This window comes from Oryctolagus cuniculus, chromosome 12 (assembly GCF_964237555.1).
Source record: "Oryctolagus cuniculus chromosome 12, mOryCun1.1, whole genome shotgun sequence".
In the NCBI taxonomy this organism is placed as follows: Eukaryota; Metazoa; Chordata; class Mammalia; order Lagomorpha; family Leporidae; genus Oryctolagus; species Oryctolagus cuniculus.
Window position 1 is genome coordinate 2538701 of NC_091443.1, and position 23683 is coordinate 2562383.

General features: G+C 55.4%; 1 long non-coding RNA gene across 4 annotated transcripts; it reads left to right on the forward strand.

Moving 5' to 3' along the window:
- Nucleotides 1–1021: 1021 nt before the first annotated feature.
- Nucleotides 1022–21044, forward strand: LOC127487968 (uncharacterized). 4 transcript variants are annotated; one of them, XR_011380402.1, is made up of 3 exons: nucleotides 1022–1096; nucleotides 2227–12766; nucleotides 18322–18948. It is a non-coding gene; the product is annotated as an uncharacterized lncRNA (long non-coding RNA). The 4 variants fall into 4 exon arrangements; XR_011380401.1 differs by lacking the exon at nucleotides 1022–1096 and adding an exon at nucleotides 19420–21044 and having other exon boundaries at nucleotides 1103–12766; nucleotides 18322–18556; XR_011380403.1 differs by lacking the exon at nucleotides 1022–1096 and having other exon boundaries at nucleotides 1103–6026; nucleotides 6812–12766.
- The last annotated feature ends 2639 nt before the right edge of the window (nucleotides 21045–23683 follow it).

The following is a 23683-nucleotide window of genomic DNA, read 5'->3' on the forward strand; positions in this document are numbered from 1 at the left end:
TGAGATGTAAAAGACTTTAATTCTCCCCAGGGAAGACTTCCTGGTCTTCCCCAAGTCAGAGATGACAGGAAGACGTTGTGGGGGCTGGTGGCCTGTGTGAAAGTCAGCTGGAGTCATCCACATGGCCAAAGAAAGACAAGTCGTCAGGAAAGGAGGTGCCCAAGCAAAGATGGCTAAATCCTCGGTCAGCTGAGATCCTCTTCTCCAGGCCAAATGACCAATCTCTTGAGAACAGAAATACAGGAAGAGTCACCTATACTAAACAGTCATATTTTTATTTCACTAAGATCAAGTATTTAGTGGCTGGCTTCAGAGAATCCGGATCGTCCTTTGGGAAAAGGGCAAAGTGCCAACGGGGAAGAGAAGCAGGTGGGGGCGGCAGGGTCGGTGAGCTTGACCCCAGGTCAGCATCGCACACAACGCCCCCACAGCCGGTGGAGAGCCGCGGCCGGGTCGGTCCCGCCAGCCCGAGCTCCGGGGAAGCCTCCTCCACCTTCCTCCTGGGTGGGCAGGGCGGCGGCCACGCTGGCTGTCCGACACCGCCCGGCCAGGGCCCCTCGCAGCCGGGAGCCTGCGCGGCCCGCCCCAGCCCGGCTGCAGTGCTGGGCAGCCGCTGGCCTTGGCCCTGTGACAGCCGCTGTCCGCGGGCTCCAGCGGCGATGTCCGCGGGCTCCAGCGGCCCTGCCCCGGGCTCCAGCGGCTCTGGCCCGGGCTCTTCCGGGCTTGGCCCTTTGGTGCGCTGTGGCCACCCCGCCGAGCTGCCCATCGAGGAGCCGCATGGCGGGGGCGCCTCTGGCGGGAGGCGCTGCGGGGCCGCGTCGGGCTCTGCTCCGGTCCAGGCCGCACAGACGCCGATGACCACGACGACCACGGGGCTCCGTGTGCGGCGGCTTCACGCGCAGTCGCGATTCCGCTCCGTCCTTCCACACAAGTCGCACAGGGCACACGCTCGCGCAGGTCCGCGCCGTGAGGAGACCGAGGCGCGCATGCGCCTGGCTCTGCGTTCCCGCGCGAGGCAGCATCCGGGCACTGTGCGCGTGCGCAGATGAGACGGCGCGGACCGAGAGCCGCCCTGAGGGCCTGCGTCACCCGTGAGGTAAACTGCCGGCCCAGGCGACGCCGACCGCAGCCCTTCGGCTCCCTGGAAGGCGCCGGGAAGCCCGCGTGCAGCGGGACTCGGTCATGAGGGGGACGCCCGGCGGGAAGAGGGTTTTACCGGGTAGGAGGGCGCGGGCGGGTTTTACCGGGTAGGGGGGCGCGGGCGGGTTTTACCGGGTAGGGGTCATGGCGCTGCCCCTCGGCACACGACACTCAGGCCTGCTCCCAGTTCGGGTGCTGCACGGGCGCTGTCGTGTGTGCACATCGCACGCTCAAAATGGCGGTGTTGCTCTCTACCAAGGTCACAGGGGGATCGCGGTGGGCTGTTCTGGCCGCTCCTTGTTCCGGAGTGGCTGACGGGACTCAGGTCGCGGGGTTTGGTTTAGGAGCCCGCCTCTCTTGTCGCACAGGGAGGGGCGGGAGGAGCCGCAGGAAGCGAGCTGCCGCCTGGGGAGGGGGCGCGGAAGGGGCGGAGGGTGTGGCGGAACTGGGAGGAGACAGCAGGGCGTGGGTGGTGGCTCCGAGAGGGGGAAGCAAGTGGAAGGGCCAGGGGCTCCCTGGCACCTGGCTCCCATGCCAGCCTGGAAACACAGGCTGCGGTGAGGCCCTAACTGTTAGCCACAGCACTGCAGTCCGAGGGGCTCGTTTGATCTGAAAATTTGCTGGGCACTGAGGATTGGTTTCCCCGTGGGGGCACCTGTGCCCGGGGTGGGGGAGGGGATGCCACATGCTCACAGTGACAGGTGGTGCAGGTCACATCCTGAAGATGTTGCAGGGGAGGGGGTGGCGTGAGAGTACGGCTGGCCATGGTGGCGCCTGGGGCACCTCTGTGTCCAGTTCTATCCACAGCACTCTTACGGGAACGTCTTCTCTTTCTCCTCATGAGTGGTCAGCACCACGTGCCGTTTAACTCAAGATTTCAGAGCACTTTGCAAGTCTGCTTGCTCCCCGAGTCTCATTAAGCTGGGTGCCCTTCACCAACGTCCTTGTGACTCATGTGGCTGCTATTAGCGAACTTTGATGCCTATCTGTACTCCCATAAATATTTCTCATCCGCGCAGGATGACACACTCAATCATGCCCATTATTTATTTCAGTGTTCATAGTAACACTCATTCCCCTACCCAGATGAGGCTTGGAAGAATGGCGTGACTTCCTGCAGTCGGGTGCTGGTGAGAATGAGGGCCAGGGCGCTCCCTCAGTCAGTCTGGTGCCACCATCCACATGCTTTTGACTCTGCCACAGAAGACGCAGGGAAAGGTAGTATGGTCCTGCCCGTTCCTTGGGTCATTTCCCGGATTTCTTGGGGAAGAGCTGACGCTGTTTTACAAGGTCCAGGATGGTTTTGTTGCCATCAAAACAAGTGATAGACGCAAGGAGTGCTAACATTGGCAATTTGCTTGCTAAGTGTTAGATGTCCTCTTGAACCTCCTCACCGCCTGCGAGCTTTGGAAAGTTGTTCCCATCTTACAGGTACGGACTGAAGCCAAGGAGGCAAATTGTTTGCTAAAAGTCACGGGTAATGTGAGTTGGCTTCTGACTGTGAGCAGTGCACCCCAGAGCCTTGCCCGGTATGTAACCCTGTTCTTGCACCCTGAGGGTTGGGCTCAGGTAGAGCCAGCGGGAAGCCCAGGCCACTGCTCATTCAGGCAAATGCCTTTAGCTGGTTGTGTTTTCCAAAGACAGTGACAATCATATTTCACACCTGATGCAACTTTACGATTGGCCTTGGCATGTCTCCTGTGCTAGCCCCGTCCTGTGCGGGAGCCATACAGGCCTCAGAGTGGCCCTGGTCCTGGATGAGCTATCAGTCAATGGCAGGCATTTGCTGTCCAGCCACATGGGGGCACCTTCTGGACAGTGCATTTTACAGCTAAGGCTCCCCAGCCACCTGACAGCCATGTGTGGAGTAGAGACTGCTGCTCCTGCCCAGCCTGCTCAAACAGCAAGTCGTGAGAAGAGTGAATGGGTGCTGTTGTCTTCGGTCCTCACACGCTCACAGGATGTGTTTTGCAGCCACATCCTCTTCCTGTTACATTCGGTACCTGGTGGTGGCGGTAGTATTAGAAGGGATCCCACAAAGGGTTAACATTTGTGTGGCAGGCACCACACCACACTCTGCCTCACAACCTCTCTGGTCTGTTTCTCAAGTTAATTCTGTGGGGAAAGTTCTGTTATTCCAAGAAAGGCCAGAGAGGCTAGTGCCTCACTCATGGCTGCAGCAGGCGTGTGGTAGGACTGGCACTGAGCTAAAGTCCTCTCAGTGTACACAGTGTCATGTTACCAACATGTTCTTTTCTGTTGGATCCTGGGACCCTCAGAGATGGAAGCTAGAAGCAATGCACTGGAGGAGCCCGGGACTGGAGAGGCTGACGGCGAGCCTGAGCGTTCCTGCATGCGGAGAGCAGGGTGCTCCCCTGTGACAGCGTGGGTGATGATGATTGGTCATACAGACTGCGCAAATATTTAAGATGGAAATTGTAAATGTTTTTCAAAAAAGATGAGCCACATTGTGTGTCAGGCGTGTCACCCGTGTGATTTTATCAACCGCACTGTGCTACAAATGTGTTTTAGCCCATTTCTGGATGAGGACACTAAGACACAGGCCAGGTAATTTCCTGAAAGTCAATAGCATTAATTTAGCCTGACCATAAGGTCCTGGCTTGCAACTGTCTCAGTGACAGCGCTAAGGAGGATGCACCTACAACCCCAGAAACCACATGTGCGTTGATGGGAAGGACCAGCCCATCCGTGGTGAGATGTTGGGTGGGACACCAGCAAGGGCAGTGGGTGACTGCCCCCAGGGCATCTCAGAAGGCCACGAGCTGCACCGTGGAGCTGATGGGCATAGCTGTGACTCAGCGTTCCCACCTGCTGGGGCCCACGTATCATCAGAACTGCAGAGAGCCTCTCTTAGCTCTCTAACACATGGAAAAGCCTCTTCAGGCTTGCGTGGTCCTGAGAAGAGCACATGGCATGAAGAGGCATGTTTAGTTCTGCTTAGACGAGCACTCTTTGCTTCTGCTGGCTCTTACTAGAATGTCCCAAGATGCTTTGCTGTCAACCACGGGCATCTCTGTCCTGCCTGGAGACGCATTAAAAGGAGGTCAAGTGGCCTCAAAAGACTTCTCCACCCCAAAGGAAGTGACCAGCAAGTGGACAGCCTGAAGCCCAGAGCACTAGGACTGTCAGCCCTGCTGGGACTGGCCCCAAGGGATCCAGCGGGGATGGTTCCAGGATACCCAAACCCCTGATGCTCAACTCCTTTGTATAACTTGGTGTAGTGTTTACACATATACAGGTACAACTCCCACATAGTTTACATCATCTGCAGGTGCCCTGCAACGCCCCCTACAGTAAATTATGTAGTCGTTATACGGTGTTGGTTAGGCAATGATGACAAGAAAAGTCTGGATGTGCTCAGTTGGTACATTTTTTTCCTGAATATTTTTGAGCTGCATTTTCTTGAATCTGTGCAAGTGGAACCACTGATAGAGAAAGCCAGCCGCATTTCAGGATAAAATTGAAGGCAAGGGGAAGGCAGCCTGTGGAGAAAATTTCTCCTATCTTGATGGTACAAGACCATTTGTGAGGAAAGCATGTTTTAAAAATAGAGGCACCTGTTTCCACCGCTTATTCCAGTTCTGAAGTCAAGGGTATCTGCTTGGATTTTTAAAAAGGAGGGAACTGGAAAAACCTTTGGTTGCCATAGGAATGATGATGTCTCTTCCAATCAGAGCAGTATGAACTCAAGTGAAAAATTGGAATCTGGAGAAGATGAGGTATTCCAGAGGAAAAAACATCCATTGTCCTCCAAAAAAAAAAAAAAAAAATCTACAGCCAGTCAGGAGAAATAAATGCTCAAGGGTATGTGAAGGACAGACTTGTGAGTTTGTGCAGACGTCGTCACTTGAGTGTTAAATAAGCACTGGGGATTTTTGGCTGGTCTGGTTTAAAGGTTAACTTCCATATTAACTTGGAGACTGTATTAGAGTTGATTTCCATCCTTGCCACTCAGTTGCAGAGAAGACGGGGTCCTGACAGATCCTCAGGGCTTCAGGAATGATCCGTAGGTCTGGAGAGAATGTGGGGGTGCCCTCTGGGTTCCCTGTCCTTTGAAACAGTTGCTAACCAGGTGCTGAGGTTGCGATTTAGGCCAGACAAGCTCATGGTTGGTTCCTGGTCCCACACTTGGTGTGGGAATTAACCCCTGGGTCTGCTTTGGCTTCTCTGAGTACACAAGGACGTATCTGCTTCGCAGACTCAACTACCTCCAGTGTTCAAAGCTGAACACGATGCCCGGGCCACAGCTCCACAGGGGCTGTTGGAGTTCTCTGTCCTGGGTCCAACTGACTTCACTCCTCCGTTTTCCAGTTCAGTTCACACCGTGTGTTCAAGGATCCAGTCTCTGGATTCGGATGCATTGGGACAAGATCACTGGTGTGTGACAGACACCCGACACAATCATTTGAAACAAGATCAATTTTACATTTCCTCTTGTCTACACTAAGTCCAATGACACAGAGCACAGGTGGGTGCTGGCATCGGGGGCCTGGGCTTGTGCAGTGGGAGGACCTGCTGGGAATAGGCAGGGGGTGCCACAGGCGTCAAGTCCAGGCCTGAGCTGAGTTCTCTTGCTGCTTCCACCTTGGCCCTGTGGGTGGCACTCACATGAAGGGTCTCCTGGTGGAGGAAAGGGAGTGGCTCTCAGGTAGATCAGGCCAATGTGTATTCCAACAAAAAGGCATAGAATGTATGGCATTGCAGCAAATGCATTAAGTGCTGACGTGGACGACCCTATCTGTATTTAAGCAGTCAGCTCACCAGGGTTTCCTGTTCCTGTTTGCAGCTCTGCCTCTTCACAGAAGGGAGAGGGATGGGGGCTACTCCAGCAGGTTGTTTGAAGCAACAGCATCGTCTGCACCCAGGTAGCTAAGCAGCCCACAAAATGCCTCGGTAGCCCTCTGTCCTCTTGCCTGTTAGTCTGTGAGCTTGGTCACTCCACTTAGCAAGTCCTTGGGAAACATGCAGGAGCTAAAGATCACAGGAGGGGGCTCCCTCAGCCACCAGTCTCCCGAGTCTCTGTAGCAGACACGACAGGGCACCGGGGAGACACACTGAGTTCATAGGACTGGTGTGCACAGCAAGAACAGACGCCAGGTCTACCCGGTGAGCTGGCTGCTGTCAGCTGTCCCCACCTCCACGGGGAGGACATGAGGTCAGCATGTCCCATAAGGTCCCCGTAGTCACACCCTGGGAAGTGGGGGCATCACTATTTGCACCTCATTGTGTTTGCCCCCAGGCCTGTGCTGGCTACCTAAGCAATTGGTAAAGAAACAGTAAAACATGTTTATGGAATAAATTCAAAGAACAAGCACTAGGAAGAGGCAGAATATGGTATTTCATTTATAATCTAGACCAAACTTATGTGAAACATGCGGGAGGAAGGAAATAAAGAGGCGGTGGTCAGAATATTTACGCCACGGGATTCAGCAAAGATTAGAACCCAGGACCCCAGCACCATCCTGAAATGCTTCCCCCTGCACAGCAGTGCCTGCTTCTGCCTCCCGTGCTTTGGGGTGTTGTTTTTGTATCCATTCTTCCATATAACGGCTTGTATTAGCTTGTCACAAGTAAGAAAAGGCACAGAGAGTTAATGGGTGAAATGAAACCCAACAGATTAAAAATGAAACTAAACTATGTTTGCTTGCAGTAAACCTGTAGAGGGTTTGGATGCAGCCTTCCTTGCCCTTGGCACTGTGGTCTGAACGGCTGTGCCCCCACCAGATTTGTGCATTGGGATCTTTACCCATGAGGAGATGGCATTAGAAGGAGTGGTCTTTGGAACTGGAGCCCTTAGAAGGAGACCTGACAGCACTCCCACCCCCGGCTGCCCTTTCCAGCGAACAGGCACTCACGGGCCACCAAGTCTGCCAGGGCCTTGATCTTGGCCCTCCTAGCTCTCGGCCTGTGAGACATAGATGTTTGCTGTTGATCAGCCGCCCAGCCTGCGGTCTGATGCAGCAGCCCGACTGGCTCAGCCCTCAGAGCTGGCTGTGGGTTCACAAGGAGAGATGGAGCCTGTGTGTGCTCTCCTGGCCCAACCCTGAGCTGGTCTGTCTGCAGCTGGACCAAGCACAGCAGCTGTGCCTGCTGGGCCAAGTCCCACAGCACAGTTTCCCAGACAGGTCTTTTTGTAAGCTGCTTTCGCTTGGTCTCGGGGTGGTCTTTCAGAACTTTGTTTGGCTTGGGGTTTCTTTTTGCTTTGTTTCACTTGTTAATTCCAAGGAGGAACAATGCTTAATGGAATAGGGTCTGTAAGACAAGTCCACAACTCCTCAGGGTGCATGTGGAAGACACCCACAGACAAGAAGCCCAGCCCCTCTGCCTGCGCACCCAACAGGTATAAAAAGGCTTCCCTCCCCCAACCTGCACATCCCTGGCTGTGTGTGGCAGGCGTGTGGAAAGGCAGAGGCACCCAGTGAGTGCTCTACCCTCCCACAATTTCACCATCCCTACTGCTGTGTGCACCTGGCCAGCCTGGTGTGGGGAGGCCAGGCTGTAACAGGCCTCCCAGTGCCCTTTGCAGTAACACAGTGAGGGAGCCAGATAAAACCGGAGGCTTTCAGTCAAAGACCTGAGGGCACACAGAGAATTTTCAGCCTCTTGCTTGCTTGGACTGCTGATTCATAGCCCTGACTTCTGTTGTTGAAGAAGGGAGCTTGGATCAAATTATCCTGCACCCGAAGAGGCCAAACAGCCCACGTGTCCTGGCAGCCTTTCTCCTGTTGAGTCATTGAGATTAAAGATCGCAAAGACCTATTGTTTCCTCTGTCTATCGTCAGAGTCTTATTTCAATGCCTCTGTTTCTTCTTCCTTCTGACTCTAATTAAAATAGCTGAGAAAATATCTCCAGCCTAATTTGGAGTCAGCAGAGCGAAAGAATGATGGCTATGTCAAATCAAATCAACCGGTATTTATTGAGTAACTGCACTCTTCATTGAAATTCTCTTTTGTGGTCCTTTTCTTAACAGTGTTACTTCCTCAACTGGCTCTCTGAAGCCAGTGATTTGGGTCCATTAAAAATCATCTAAGTAATAATAGTTGGATGTTGCTTATTGATCACATGCTTTGTGTCTGGGCTTATGCTTTGTGTGCTGTATTTATCATTACCGCTGCCTGGAGGACAGGCCGTGTGCTCTCCTTTTATAAATGAATCAGAGACCATGAGAAGCTAGATAGCTTTGTAACTTCCACCAGGCCCCTTTGCCGGTCACTCATGGAAGAATCACCACAGCTGCACCGTCAGGGCCCTGTCGTGATGCCTTTCCACAGACACATCTTCCTCAAGATCTTGTTGACCTACCTCCTCCTCCAATATCAGTTTCCAGACTTACACGTTATGAGCATCGCTCGTTAGAGGGAGGAATGGAAAGACACATTCCCAGAGAAAGGAACAACTTGTGAAGCCGCCAGGCAGCTCACAGAGAAGCCCCTGGCCTGGGTGTCACAGCAGCCCCCGCACACTGAAAAGGTCCAGGAGCCTCAGCCGCCAGCCTTCTCCCTCTGTTAGAATGACAGCTCATGGTTCCGTCCATCTTCTCTGGGAGCCACCCCAACACTCTGCCTCTTCGTGTGCAGTTGCTCCTGTGATAGCGTAATGCTGAAGGCACAGCGCCGCTCAGGGAATGGAGAAATAAAATGCTTCGTTTGCATGCCTTGCAAACAAAACGCGTAGCAAGCATTAGCTTTGTTCTTCCCATTAAACACATATTTCACAGCAAATCTCCGTGTATCATGTCTTGCTCCAACACGCAGGTCAATAAGCACTGTCATCGAGGAACTCATCAGGGGCTGATTTGTGGAGCCATCGATCCAGCTCAGCAGCGTCCCCTGAACACTCTCCAGGTGCCGATGGACTCTGCTTGTTTGCTTGTAATTTCACTGTCAGGAGCAGCACAGACTCTACACATTGATTACGTTCTATCTGTGTGTCGAAGGTTAATCACATAGTGTGTTTGAGGGCTGCATCTCCCTTATTCCTTTAAGCTGTGTGAGTTATTGCATTGGCCTTGGAGGTTGAAATCAACATCTATCAGTTGAATTATGGCCTAGATTCCATTTGAGATTCTGATTATTTGGACTTTCCACAGGATCGATGACAAGTGTGACCTCCAGGAAAGACTGGTCAAGAGGCTTTTTAAAGTAAAACATCTTCAAATTTAAATTCTATAAATCAAGCACATACTGGGGAAACTCTCTTAGGCTCCAGCAGCCTTGCAATCTCCCATACGTCGCACTTTAATTTCTATGGATGATGTGTTGTTATACTCTGGTTTGGGGAAAGGAAGCTGGCAGGTTTTATGAGAGGCAGAGCAAGACTGAGGTAGGGATTGTCCTGCGTCTTTCTACCATTCCGTGCTGTGAGGCAAGGTAGGCAAACTGTGGTCCTGTTTTTATAAATGGTGTTTTAGTGGAATGCAGCCACATCCATTGGCTCATGGATTGTCTAGGGAAGCTTCGCAATGGAGTGACAAGTCCTGTAGCTGCAGCAAGGAACATGTACCCCACAGAGACTAAAATGCTTCCTTGCTGGCCCTTCATGGAAAAATACTGTCGATCTCTGCTGTGAATTATTGCCATATTTCCCCAGAATACACAGTGAGGAATGAGCATGGGTCCTACTTTTTAGTAACACAAATTCTAGTTGAAAAGATCAACAGCTCCGTAAGTCGCTCTGCAACTGGTGTGTTCTAGCTCAGCAGTTTGGGTTTTGAAATAAGGGACCATGATTTTTCAAGTAAATAACTTGAGCTGCATATGGCTTTGGCAAGAATGCCATTTTCCCACCCTAGGATTCCCCCTCCTTCCATGAGAACTGAGGGCCCCTTGGGCCCCCGCAGTCCACTCTGAGACACAGCTGCTCAGCTGGAAGCAAACTGGCTGCCTTGCAGGCTGCATGCTCCATGGCCAATGGCACTGTTCGCGTCTGTGATGTCACTGCTGAGACACAGTTGCCCTGTGCAGAATGTGAGGGGAGACAGTATTCCATGACCTGAGACATCCTATCCAGGCACCTCTCCTTGTCAGCTGAGAGCTGTTTTGAGTGAGCATCGTCCCTTGTGCTGGTCGTCTGGATTCTTGGGACTCCTGGAGGACATGAGAGCAGGACTGGCCTCAGGCCTGGGCATCGTCAGTGTGGGTGTCGTCTCCTCCCCACCCTGCACCTGTGAGGAGTGGCACGGCATCATTCTGGATTCCTCTGTGACAATGGATTGCTTTGAATACCTTGATTTCCATTTTTGAAGACTTTGACACAGAAGGTTAGCCCTGCTCTCTAGAATCTCAAGTCAATAAGCGGTTTCTGTGCATTCTTCGATCTAGTGTAACTCAAGGGCCTCCCAGCCAATTCATGATAGCGTGCCTGTGGTCCAGCCATTTGACGGGAGCAGTTTCCTGCTGCTCAGACACTGTGCCTGCTGGGAACGAAACGTGATGCTGGATGTGCTCTTGTTGCTCTCGCCTTTAGGTGCAGACACCACACTTGTGAGTTAACCTTGAAGAGAGCTGAGATGGTACCAACTGAGAAGCTTCTTCTATTTCCCTTCTTGTTTGGACTCAAAACTGGGAGAGCTCCCCCAAACCTCCAATTCCTCCCCACACCTCAGAGCAGAGATCCGTGGATGATGGCATCGCTTTTCAAACACGCAGAGCTTACCACGAGCGCAGGGGATACTGCTTCTGAGAGTGGGGATATTGCTTCTCACTGTCACATATATCGCACATGACTGTTTTTAGCCATGAGTGACGAGCAGTACACACTGACTTCAATTCTTCTTACACATTTTTCTGTGGCTGTAGTGCTCTTAGCAAAATATTCCCTGGCAGACCAGGTCATTGCAGGGAGTGGGGTATGATCCAGGACTGACTGGGGTGTGTCACCTGGCAGCAAACCCTGGAAGCCCTCCTGTGACCAGCACGGACACCAACAGGAAATCAACAGACTAAGAAACACTTACTTCAATGAGGCTGGCATCTTTGTTTTCCTTCTAGTCCTCAAGTCTCTGTTAAGATTTTTAAAAAAGATTTATTTATTCAAGAGGTAGAGTTACAGACAGAGGGAGAGACGAAGTGAAAGGTTGTCATCCACTGGTTCACTCCCCAAATGGCTGCAACAGCCATAGCTAGGCTGATCCAAAGCCAGGAGCCAGGAGCTTCTTCCACATCTCCCATGTGGGTGCAGGGGCCCAAGCACTTGGGCCATCCTCCACTGCTTCCCAGGCCACAGCAGAGAGCTGGACTGGAAGAGGAGCAGCTGAGACACGAGATCGAGATCACTGCAGGTGGCAGCTTCAGCCGCTGTGCCAGAGCGCTGGCCCTCAGTTGTATAACAATTCCCATGATGGAATCCATCAATACAGAAGAATAGCTGGGGTCCAAGCTCTTGGGCTAAAAGGCCAAGAGGAATTTCCACAGTAAACCAGAGGCTGGATGCTCTATGTCAATTTTTCTAGGAGTGCTGTGAGGACCAGTGTTAGGATGGAAGTGAATTCCTCACTCCTCAACACCAATCCAAATTTTGCACTCATTTGTGGCTCTTTCCCTTCTCAGGGGATCACTGCAGTAGGGGGTACCCTCTGGGCCCCGAGAGTACCTTCCTGGTGGAGGGCAGTGAGAGGCTGGAGGAGAGGGCTACTGCTCAGAGAGTTTGACATGGCAGAGAGTGAGTTTCAATCCCAAACTGATTGAGTAATCTTTACCCGTGGAAAGTCCATTTTGGACTGGGAGGGGCCATCAGCATCTCTGCATAGGAGGGCCAGAGAGATTGTGCTGCTGGGGAGGAGTCGGGAAATGGGAAACTCAACCTGCCTGGAGCTTGCAGTGTTGCCACTGAAGGGGCAAGGTGAGGACCTGCTGGACGTGCGTGTAAATGCAGCTCCAAAGCCGAGGCGGCGGGGCAAGCGTCACTAGAGCTTCCTTCTTGGGATACACATTCCTACAAACCTTCGAGTGTGCCATCCAGCCCACACCGGACAAGGACATTGAGCAGAAGTGTTGTCTGCTACTCCCTGGTGGGAGCACTTAGGGGCTGCACCCCAGCTCTCCCTGCCCCCTTCGGCTATGGTAAACCCTGAAGACTGGGAGAATATGGTGATGTCATAAGATGATGGCAGTTTCATCACCCCAGGGTTGTAGGCGGATCCATGTTGGACACACATCACAGCAGGAAACAAGACATTGTTATTTTAAGTCACTAGAATTTAGGTTTTGTTGTTACTATGGTTGGTATATTCTACTGGTAAAGGTGTTTAGTTACAGAAGACAGAACTCTGTCCTTGTACACCTAGTTTGATGTTTGTGAATTTTAAACCTGCTATACAACTATTTAACTTTGTTGAAGTCAACTGCACCTGCTCAGCAGGTGTGGCTGCTCAGGCCTGTTACTGTGGAAGAAGCACATGTCTCAGAGTGGGCTGCAAACCTGCTGTTCCTCCCTGGGCTGCACACCACGTGAGAGCCCTGCAGGCTTTGGAGAGGGAAGTCACCCTTTACGAGAAATCCCAGACACAAACAAGTGACTTCATCTGGAGTGCAACCGAAGAAACACAAGACGCTTTCCATGCTGAAGCGTGAAACAGGCCTCAGCCTGCTCTCGTGCCCTGGCAAGGTGAGCGAGTTTGTGGGTGGAGCCCCAAGTCTCACAGTCTGGTGGAAATGAGGGCCTTCCTGAATCTGCTATAGTGCAACCCACAGGCTCTCAGATCCGTGGCTCAAAGACAGGAAAAAGGGCTGCCAGGGTGGACGGAGGCTGACTTGAAGTAGAAGCCCCACTGGACAGGCCACCTGCACACTGGCCACCTGAGAGCCCATGATGCCTGACAGCCCCCAAGGGCCCAGAGTTGGGGTGCTAATCTCTCCTCTGCCCTGGTGCTTCCCTTTCTTGTGGGTGTTTCCAATAAAAACTGGGGGCTCAAGATTATGATAACTAAAGGGTTCTGGAGCAATGGAAGGTCCCACAAAACCCCTAAAATATTCACTGGACCCTGTGAGGGTTTAAAGTTCACTTTTCCATGGCCAGTGGGTCAGTGACGGGCAGAGGCCCCTGTTTTCTGTTTAGACTTGTTTCTAACTGACGTGATTAAAGCTGCGGCAGAGGCCTTCCCAAGGTCAGAAGAAGAAAAAGGGAGGCATCTGTCCTGGGAATGAAATGTGGCTGTTATCTGCCAGCCTGTGAGCGCTCCGACTGTAGCCCTTATCTGCCTGCCTGTGAGTGCTCCAACTGTAGTCCCCATCTGCGAATATGGAACCACATCAGGTTCTGCTTGCGAGTACAGAGCAAAGAGGTTAACCCTTGCCAGACCACGAGGGGTTCAGTATGTGTACGGAGAAGAAAAAACAACCACGTACCTATTCCTGTGGCCGTCAGGTGACATTAGAAAATCCAGGCCAGTGTGTGCAGGGAGCCATACATAAGGGAGACAAAGAGGCTGAAACCGTATATAAGGAAAAACCCTTCTTTGTTCAGGGCCAGGGTTTTGGATAAGAAATTCCACCTGGGTCTTTGCTGGCATAATGAAAGACCACTTCCTGTTGCAAGACCCTGGTTATCTCGGTGCACGAATCCTGCTACAGTGGTGGTCTTTGGGGCCATGGCCCTCTGTTTTATTGTGTTACCCAGCACCCTGCAGGTTTAGCTGAGGGCAGCACAAGTGATCTGTTCAACACGGGGATAATTCCAGAGCCCCTTTTCCCGGTAGTTCAGTAGAAGCACAGTTTTTCCAGGTCCTGTTAAACACAGTTCCACTGTCCAGGGAGAAGACAAGACACAGACAGCACACCCACACTGTGGGTACATTGAGTGTCCAGTCGGGGAGACTTTCTTACCGTTGGAGCTCAGAGCAAAGGTGCAGCTGCCCTGTCCTTACTGCCAGAACCAGTGTGTGCGGGACACCTCGCTTCATTCCCAGGCAGGACGCCCAAGATAGTTCATTTTAAAGCATATGATACAGTTGGGTATTCCAAGTGGGTCTGAGTTTAACCCATCTGGTTGGTTGGTTGCTTTTAATTCGACGGGGGAGCATTTGGGCAGTGGAAATCTAAGCTGACCCAGATGCTCAGCAGGTTCTACGGAGGCCCCTGAAGGGGCACCCAGACACTGCCCTGCTGAATGCGCGTCTATCCCCTGAGGCGCTCACTGTGCGTGTGCTGAGGAGAAAAGACTCTGGGGTGAGCAGGGGCCCTGCTGCTGGACGAGCTCCGGGCAGTGAGGCTTGCAGGGGCAGCGTGTGGCTCCCCTCACCGCTTGGCTGTGGTCTCTGTGCACAGGTCGCGGAGGGCTGAACCGTTTTAAAATTGGGAAATGAGCACCCAGCAATCAGACATCGTTGGCTGTTTCCTGGACGTAGGCACCTGGTTGCCTGTGTCATGTCTGTAAGATACTCAGTCTTGGCAATCAGATCACACACGTAGGGGGACAGATTGCAACCCGCGGCATCCTGCAGTGGGCAGGGCTCTAAGTGGTTCTTCTTAAAAGAGCCTGAAAGCCAAGGATGCTGTTGCCAGGGGAGCAGCGGTCAGCCCTGTGGGTCAAGTGTCCCTTATCAGGAGCCTGGGAGCTGCGTTTCCACAAAGGCGCAAAGATCCAAGACCAACTCTGGGAGGGGCTGCAGTCGAGAGTACTGGTGCCTCCGGGGCTGTGGACTGAGCGCTGGCTGGGAAACGGGAAAGTCCAGCTCCTCACAGATGGAGCAGGAGCCGGGCATCCCAGGCCTGAGCGGGATGGGGACAAGCAGCGGACTCGACAGCGAGTGGTTACCATCAGGACACTGTGGGGAGGTGGCTGGAGGCTGCTGGTCAGCCCCTGCCCAGCTCAGCCCAGTGCCGGTCTGGCCCCACCCGGGCTGCTCCAGAGGCTTCTGACGGCTGCTGAAGCACAACAGAGTGGTGTGGGTGAAATGGGCCGCGGTCCCCGACTCTCCTCTGGTGTGGCGCCTGTTGTCGGCCGGCTTGAAGACCAGGTGCGGTTCCAGGAACAGCCTGCTCAGTGGCAGCATTGCCGGAGTGACGGCTGATACTGCCAAAGGGACTAGCAGGGAAAAGGTCTCGTCTGGACACATAAGGCCCTAGTGGCTGTGCTCAAAAACCCTACTCACCACGACTTAGCGGGCGACATTTAGGAGTGGTTCACAGCTGGCTTTAGCTCTCCAGTTATGTAACAACCCGTGTGCCCTAGTTAATGGCGTGTTTGACTGCATTCGACTATCCCCAGGCGGTGGCTCGGGAAGCAGGCGAGAGAGGCTCCAAGAGGCCTGGGGAGGCCACGGGAGATGTGAGAGGACAGACACAGTCCACTGCTCCACAGAGCGGGTTGTACAGAGAGATCCGGGCTCCCTCGGTGACATTCCCCTGTTGATTGCACACTGCTTAACTAAAGGCACCTCTGATTCGGCGCACTCCCCCACAAAATGTCAGAGCACACCTTTTGTAGGACCACGTTAGTGCAGCCGTGTAGGGGAGGTGAAGAGAGCTGGTTCCCACCTCCAGTGAAGCCTCCATCCCTTCTGCCAGGTGGGGACATGGCGCTTGTCTGCTCTGGGGCACACAGCAGCAAGGTGCCCTGGTTGGGGGAGACAGTGGCCTTGTCAGACCCTGAGGCTGCCAGCACCTTGATCTTGGCCGCCCGGTCTCTCGGACCCCAAGCAATGCATGTCTGTCCTTGGTAAGTCCCTGGTGTCTGGAATCTGCCTTGGGGCACACAGGGACCAGGACATGACCTAACACTTCTGTAGGGACCACAGCTAAGACAGGGGCTTAGGGTGTGTTCCCAACAGGGTCTGACTCCTCTTGGTGCTTCCTGCCCTTCCAGTCTGCTGAGCCGCCCAGCACCCTCCCCACTGCCGCCCCTGCTGGCTGCCTTGGAGCCCCCCAGTCCCCCATGCTGTCCCGCGCTGGCTGCCTCGGAGTGCCCCCCTCCCTGCCCCATGCCCACCCCTTCTGGATGCCCCAGAGCCCCCCACCCCCCATGCCAGCCCCCACTGGCAGCCTCTGTGTTTCCAGCACTGCCTCATCACCACCAGGGCCCCCTCCCCAGTCTCCCCCAGTTTGCTGTCTGTGTTCATCTTCTGGAATTTGTAAGCTCACATGGAACAAGGGTGTGTGTGTCTCGTCCACAGCTCTGGCTTGTGAGAGACGTGAGGTCAGAGTCGTTTGCTCCCCAATCATTGAACACAAGCACACAGCAATGACAGGCTGCATGGTTGAGAGACGAGGGCTTAAGCTCTGATTCTGAAATCCCGTAATCCAGGGCTTATGTCTGTTGCCATCTAGGCTTCCCCCTCCCACAAATGCTCCTTCCTTCAGAAGCTGCTCATGGAGGAAATCTGTTTTAGGCACGGGCTGGGGGCGGCCGAGGGCCCTGGGGACGAGGGCTGGCTGCTCCACACTCGTGGTTTGTGGTGTAGCCCCAGCGCCTTCTCCCCTGGAGAGCTCCCCTACAGAGGAGCGTTCAGCTTTGCTCTTGGCCGGCCCTGTGCCTCGCTCGGGCTCCACCACGCAGCACAGTGGCCTGGAGGCCAGCTGGCGAGGCTCGATGTGGTGCCCGCATGGGGTGTCTGAGTGCAGGCGGTGGTTTTACCTGAAATGCTGGGCTGCGGGTGGGAGCTGGCCCTGCTGCGTGGTCTTCTGTGAGCTCTCATTGCGCAGTCTCGGGCGCGTGCTACAAACATTCAGCAAACACCGGTTGAACGGGTCCTTGTGGTGCTGCTGTTTCCTATCTGTCTTCCGGGGTGTTGAGCTGCCAGGAAGGGAGGTTCCCCTCTCAGGCCACACTGCACTGCCAAACAGCAGCAGAAAGAGCTGGGCAGGGCTCTCCGGCTCACAAGCATGGAGCGCATGGCTCCAGGCCTCCCACCCTGAACCAGGATCTGTGCAAATCTCCCCATGGCTCAGCATGGTGCGGCCATGCACCTGGTCAGCTTCTCACACCACTGGGCAGGGTGGCCCTGGAGCTCAGGGACTGCCAAGCAGAACAGGTGCAAGCCATACCCTCAGAGTCCAGTGCTGGGGGCCAACACGGACCATAAACATCAGCGGTCGTCAGGGGTGGCCAGCACCACGGGAGCCCCTTGTGGGGAAATTAGGCACACGTGGCAATTCAAAGATGGCGCCCAAAGGAAGTAAGGTGGGCGGTGCCCAAAGTCGTTTACCACCAAAGCTGATTGGCTGCACAGCATCAGGGGAAGTGACACTGATGATGAGTGTACAGACATATGACTGGTCCTGTAAAAAGTCACCAGGTAAAATGACCTTTTAAGTAATTGGTTGGTCCTTATGCCCTGCCCCAGTAATCCTATGGTCTTGTGCTTTAAAAGGTTTTGCTACACGTGCAATAAACCGATTTCTTGCTTGCTTGACTTGACTCCCCGCTGCGTCTGATTGTCCCCGGGAGCGGGAGGCTGGGGAACGGGCGAGCGGCGCACTTACCTTTCTTCGGACCCAGTCCATCCTTGTTCGGGTGGACTAAGACCCTGCACCCCTGAACCAGAGCAGAGGCCTGCGGTAACGGTGCCGGCAGCTCTGTGCCGTCCATCGTCAAAGTAAACGTGCCAGGTGCGTGACACTCCGCCCAGATCTAGGCTCTGAGCCACAAGTGCTGCTCCGGCCTCTGATGTCCCAGGAATACAGTAGCTCTCAGCACCAATGGGTTCCACACCCGTGGACTCAACCAACCCTGACGGAAAATACTTCTTACAGATGGCCTCTGCTCCGAACAGGATCAGCGTCTTTTCTTGCTATTGTCCTCTAAACAACGCAGCCCGACAGTGATCTGCAGAGCCCTCCCGGTGTGTGCGCTGCTGTCCAGAAATGGCCTACTGGACCTGGAGGGTGTGCGAAGGCTCCGTGCAAATCCATCTGTGGATTGTGGGACCCAGTGCCCCACGGACACCAAGGAATGACTGTGCCCTGTTTTGCTTGACTCCTGGTTGTCACACTGTGTTCTGGGTGCCGGTAGGGGAGCATGCGACCTCTGCATTGCTGGCAGTGTGTGTGCCAGCCAGTTGCCAGGGCCCTGGCCCAGCACCCCACACCCAGGAAAGGCTTGGTACGAATGATTGACAGAGGAGGTGTGAAATCCAGACTGTGCAGATGCCGAGTGATAGGATGTTTGAATATTCCCATGAGGACTTGAAATGAGTTTCCTGCTCTTACTCGCTTCTCCTGTAGGTCACTAAGAGAAGAATAAACCAGCGCACAGGTGGGGGATGCAGTCGCCCGCTGGGAGGCACAGAGGATGCGGCGACGAAGCTCAGTTTTGTTTCCGTTTCCTGCCCTCTACCAAGATTGCAGAATCTGATTCTGAGACCCGCGAGGGGCCGACGGGCAGAGAGACGGCCATTGACACACCAGTGCACCTCAGCGTGGACCGTGGAAGCAACGAGAACAGGACCGAGGCAGCCAGGTACGGGCAGAGGACAGGCGCGCTGGCTCTGCAGAATCCGTTCAGAGCGCGGTCAGACCCCTGGAGCGCTTCCAGGGTCGTGCAGGTCGTGCAATGCACAGGGCCAGCTGGCGTATCACAGGGACCAGGCCGGGCCGTGACAAGTCGCACAGCTCCGGTCCCATCTGAAAGAGGCCACTCGGAATCAGCTCTACCCGGGGTGGTCACGGTCACGCGGTCCAATGTGGTCACTTTCCGATTTTGCAGGAGTAGCTGGAGTCTAATGCGTGTGCCCAGGAGCCACTGGGCAGGCGGAGCACAAGCGGACCTCAGACAAGCAGGCAGCTCACCTTGTGACCCTGCAACGCTGGTCCTCTCCGTTCATAGGGTGATGTCCTCGGATGCCCTCGGGCCGGGACAGCGGACGTCCTCTGAGGAACCGCTCAAGCTCAGGGCAGGAAGCTCCTCCACCACCTCGGGGAGGCGCGGTGTGGGCCGGGTTCCGCTCTGAGGAGGTGACACTGTGCTGTGCTCCTGGGCGGTGTGAAGGCGCAGGCGGCCCACGGCGTCTCCTGGCGAAGCCGAGTGAGGCACTCTTCAGTCATGCTTATGCGACGCTGTTCCGGGTCTGCTCACCAAGCTGGTCCTACCTTTCGGCATGTATTCCGGATGTTTGGTATCCGAACTTGAACTCACCGAGGACCCCTTTGAGGAGCCTTATCCTGTACTTGATCCTCAAAGAGCTCGTCACCAGCTGAGACCCCGTCTCCTGGGCAGTGTTGAGCTGACGGCTGCAGCTCACGCTCACATCTCTGCCCAGTGTGCTGTTATTTCCTTCTGAACAAGGGCTCGGGAACACCTAGCCTCCGTGGTTACGCCCGCAGGTGCCTGGACTTCCGTGGGCACCGTCGCCCGAGGATCCCTGACTGCGTTCACCAGATTCTGAGCCCGTTGTAGTGCAGCCTTGCCATTCAGACGGTGGGGAGGCAGCAGTGGGGATGAGACCACCGTGCGGCGGGGAGATGGGGGCCCCGAGCAGAGCTGTCAGCCCCTCTGAGAGCTGCCCGGCCCAGGAGAGGGTTCCCGGGCTGGGGGGAGCCAGAGTGACGGGGAGAGGCGGAGGCGCGTGCAGGGTTGGCCGTGTGTGCTTTGCCTTTGACTGTGAACGCACGTTCCCCAGCCTGCACCTTGCTGGCCACAGCAGGTGCCCTGTGACAAAGGGCAGCGCTCCGTGCCCAGAACCCCCCCTTTCCTCCTCTGGGACCCAGGTTCAATGCCGACGTCACAGAGGTGAGCGGAGCTGCCCAGGCCGACGGCTTCAGGGCTTCTGCTCGCCTAAGAGCAGCTGAATCCTTCTGAGCCCTGAGCGTCCCGCTGGGTTTGACGGATCTGTTCATCCGCGGCACGGAAGCCGAGGACGTGAACCAGAGGAGCTGCAGGTGGTGTGGGCACTCGGTGGCCCCCGAGCTCCCGGTGGTGCAGACGGAACCAGCTGTGTATTCTGATGGCAGACGGAACCAGCTGTGCATTCTGATGGCTCCCAGCGGGGGACGCGGCCTCACGGGCCTGTGCGCTTGCGCTGTGGGGACCCGGAGCTGCCCCTCGGCTGCTTCTGAAGCGTGATGCTGGGCGAGGGCTGCTCGTGCGACGCTACGTCCTGCTCACAGGTGAGCAGTCGTGTCCCACGCGGCCGCGCCTGGCTCTGGCTCTGGCTCAGAGACCACTCTGCTGTCTGGGCTCAAACAGGTTGTTGAAGTAGCCCGGCCTCCATGTCTCAGCAACAAGGGCGCACAGTGGTGTTGCAGGGAGCCTCGCGCCCTGACGCCCGTGCCTGCCGCCTTCTCGAGAGCTCAGTGAGATGGAGCTGTGGCAGTCGCTCGGAGCCCAAAGCCGTGGTTCCCAGGCTCCTGCTCCGCGGTTGGCCCTGAGTGTGCAGAGATGGGTTAAACACCCACCTTGTGTCACTTGTCAAGCTCGGTAAACGAGTGCCTGTAAGAGAAATGTTGGTGAGTTTTTGGATTGATTGGCTTTAAGCGCAGGAAATATTCAATGACACAGCAATCGGTGCTGACCAAGCATGTTGGTTCGTTTCTCCGTTACTGTAGTGGGATACCTGGGGCTCGGAGCCGGGATGGAGGGCATGATTTTGGTGGTCCCAGGCGAGGGCCCAGGGCTCCAGGTGGCGAGGGACGGGGGCATGGGTGTGTCTCTGTCCTCGGCTTCTCCCGAAACCAGGATTCGGCCCTGGGGCTCCACCCTGCTGACCGCTTCCCAAAGGCCTGCCTCCTGCCCCGCCCTGAGAGGGGCCAGGCCCCGGTGTCCTCCGAGACCCAGAGCGAGTCCCCGGATGGCTGTGAGGGGGCATTCGGGGTCAGTGTGCCCGTGCCAGAGGGGCTGCAGGATCAGGTGGCAGATGAGAAACAGGCCGAGAGGCGGAGGACAGAGACGGGAAGGAGCTTCGCACCGCTTTTGCACACGAGCCCGCCCCCCGTCCTTGTGTACACGAGCCCACCCCCTGTCCTTTTGTACACGAGCCCACCCCCCGTCCTTGTGTACACGAGCCCACCCCCTGTCCTTTTGTACATGAGCCCACCCCCGTCCTTGTGTACACGAGCCCACCCCCTGTCCTTGTGTACACGAGCCCACCCCCGTCCTTTTGTACACAAGCCCACCCCCCTGTCCTTTTGTACACGAGCCCACCCCCTGTCCTTTTGTACACAGGCCACCCCCCGTCCTTTTACACACGAGCCCACCCCCTGTCCTTTTGCACACAAGCCCAGCCCCCGTCCTTTTGTACACAAGCCCACCCCCCGTCCTTTTACACATGAGCCCACCCCCCATCCTTTTGTACATGAGCCCACCCCCCGTCCTTTTGTACACGAGCCTACCCCCTGTCCTTTTGTACACGAGCCCGCCCCCTGTCCTTTTGCACACGAGCCCACCCCCCGTCCTTGTGTACACGAGCCCACCCCCCTGTCCTTTTGAACTTGGCCTTGCAGATTGTGGAGCCGGTGCTGATGCTCAGCCTTTGCACCTCACAAGCAGGCCCCAGAGCAATCCCTCTCTGTGCCTACAGCCCACAGGTGGGGGCTCAGGGGCGGGCCAGCCGAGTGGGGAAGGGCTCAGGGGCGGGCCAGCCGAGTGGGGAAGGGCTCAGGGGCGGGCCAGCCGAGTGGGGAAGGGCTCAGGGGCGGGCCAGCCGAGTGGGGAAGGGCTCAGGGACGGGCCAGCCGAGTGGGGAGCTCCAGCCACCCCAGGGAGGGCTCAGGGGCGGGCCAGCAGAGTGGGGAGCTGGCGTTTCACCCTTCAGGGGTGTCTTATAAATCAATCGGAAGCCCCCGGTGCGGGGAAGCCACCCAAGCCTGCAGTTACTTGCGGAACATCTGCCAGCAGCAGGAGGAGGCTGGGCATGATCACTACTGGCAAAATGCGCGGCTGAGTTAGACTTTCTAGAAATAACCACAGAGAAGCAACTTCCGCGTCTGGAGGAGGAGTCCGTATGCCCATCGCCTGCTCCTGTGGAGCAGGAGCCTCGGCCCAGCACCCGTGACATCGCCCTGCCCAGCCCCTCAGAGTGTGCTCCTTCTTCTCAGATCACGTGATGGATGTATTGTGCTGCCATGACCTGGCGTGTGCACGCACACACCCGCATACACATGCACACACACACACACACACACACGCACACGCACTGGAATGAAAATTACCCAGAGAAAGCACTTCCTAGCCTGCTGTGTGTGCTGCCTTCTGTGTGTTCCTGTTCCATTCAGTTCTACTGTATCATTTTATCAATTGCTGGTTGTAACTCATTAAATGTATTTCAGAACACACCAGCTGCAGCTTGCAAGGCCCAGGTTCCTGTCTACACTGAGAAAGAACTCAGGAACCAACATAGATCAGTGCGTGGGAGGGAAAGCAAGCTGGACTTAGAACGAGAGTGCTCGCTGCACACAGAAGCGGGGAACAGACCCTCCCAAGAAGGAGCAAGCAGGTGCCTGTGCCGGGTGGCCTGGGTGCTTGATTCTGAGAGACTTCACTTCTCTGGGCAGACGCGGCCGTGGCCCGGGCTCCGCTGGGGGAAGGGATGCTTCCCTCGTCCTAGGAAGGAGAGAGCTCAGCCACGATGTGTTGGCTTTGAGACACGGTCCCCTGATGAGGCGGGCCTGAGAGAAGAGGAAAATCCAGCTGGGACCTCCCGATTACTTCAGGAAATGAAGGCAAGTCAGAACACCAGAGAACCCGGCACAGATCCCGTTAACTGTCTGAAAGCGGTGTGTCTCCAATAGTGCCCCTAAAAAGAAGGATCTGTAAAAATTCTTGGGGGGCGAGTGCTTTCCTCCCACCAGCCAGTAACCAGAAGAAGCCTCCTTGCCAGCTCCAATCGAAGGCGGCACAGGTGTGTGTTTCAAGGCCGAACGATTTTGAACAAAACAGCACGGCACGCATTCCGCTGGTGGTGAGACGGGGTGATGCGATCTCTCCCCCAAATCCTGAACTCCGAGAGGTCGCAGGATGCCCTGTGAGCTGCACAACGCGGCACTCGCTGGCCTCTGGGCCCTGCCCCAGTGCCAGCTCTGCTCTGCCCAGCGGCGTTTGCCTGTCAGGGCCAACGTGAGCCGGCCTTTGGGGGTACCCTGAGTGGCATGGGGGCTGTAACGATGCGGCCGCCTCACGGGGACCGGGTTAAGGCCGTGGCCTTTCTGGGTGCCCTGCTTATTAGACCATTCAGTTTCATTTTACATTTCCAATTCTTCCCTTTAATTATTATTTTTTTTTTAAAAAAACTACCTCGATGTATTAATTTAGTTTTAGGATTTATGATGGATCTGGGCTTACTTTTCCACTTTAGCACAGGGGCTCAGGCAGTTCCTGGGTGCTGTCACCTGCCACCTTCCGCAGCGGCACAGGGCTGGGGAGCGGTGAGCGCAGTCCCCATGGGAGAGCACTCTGATGTCAGCAGGGGCGGCAAGGGGAGCCACACCCCCAGACACACGCAGACGCGCGAGGGCAGCCTGAAGCCTCCGAAGGGCTTGGGGTGCCAGGGTCGCAGAGCACACTGGGACACCTGCCGTTCCTGTGCTCGCCCAGCCCCCACACTCCGGTTTCTTATCCAGAGGGACAGCTCAGGTCCACGCAGGAATGAAGGAC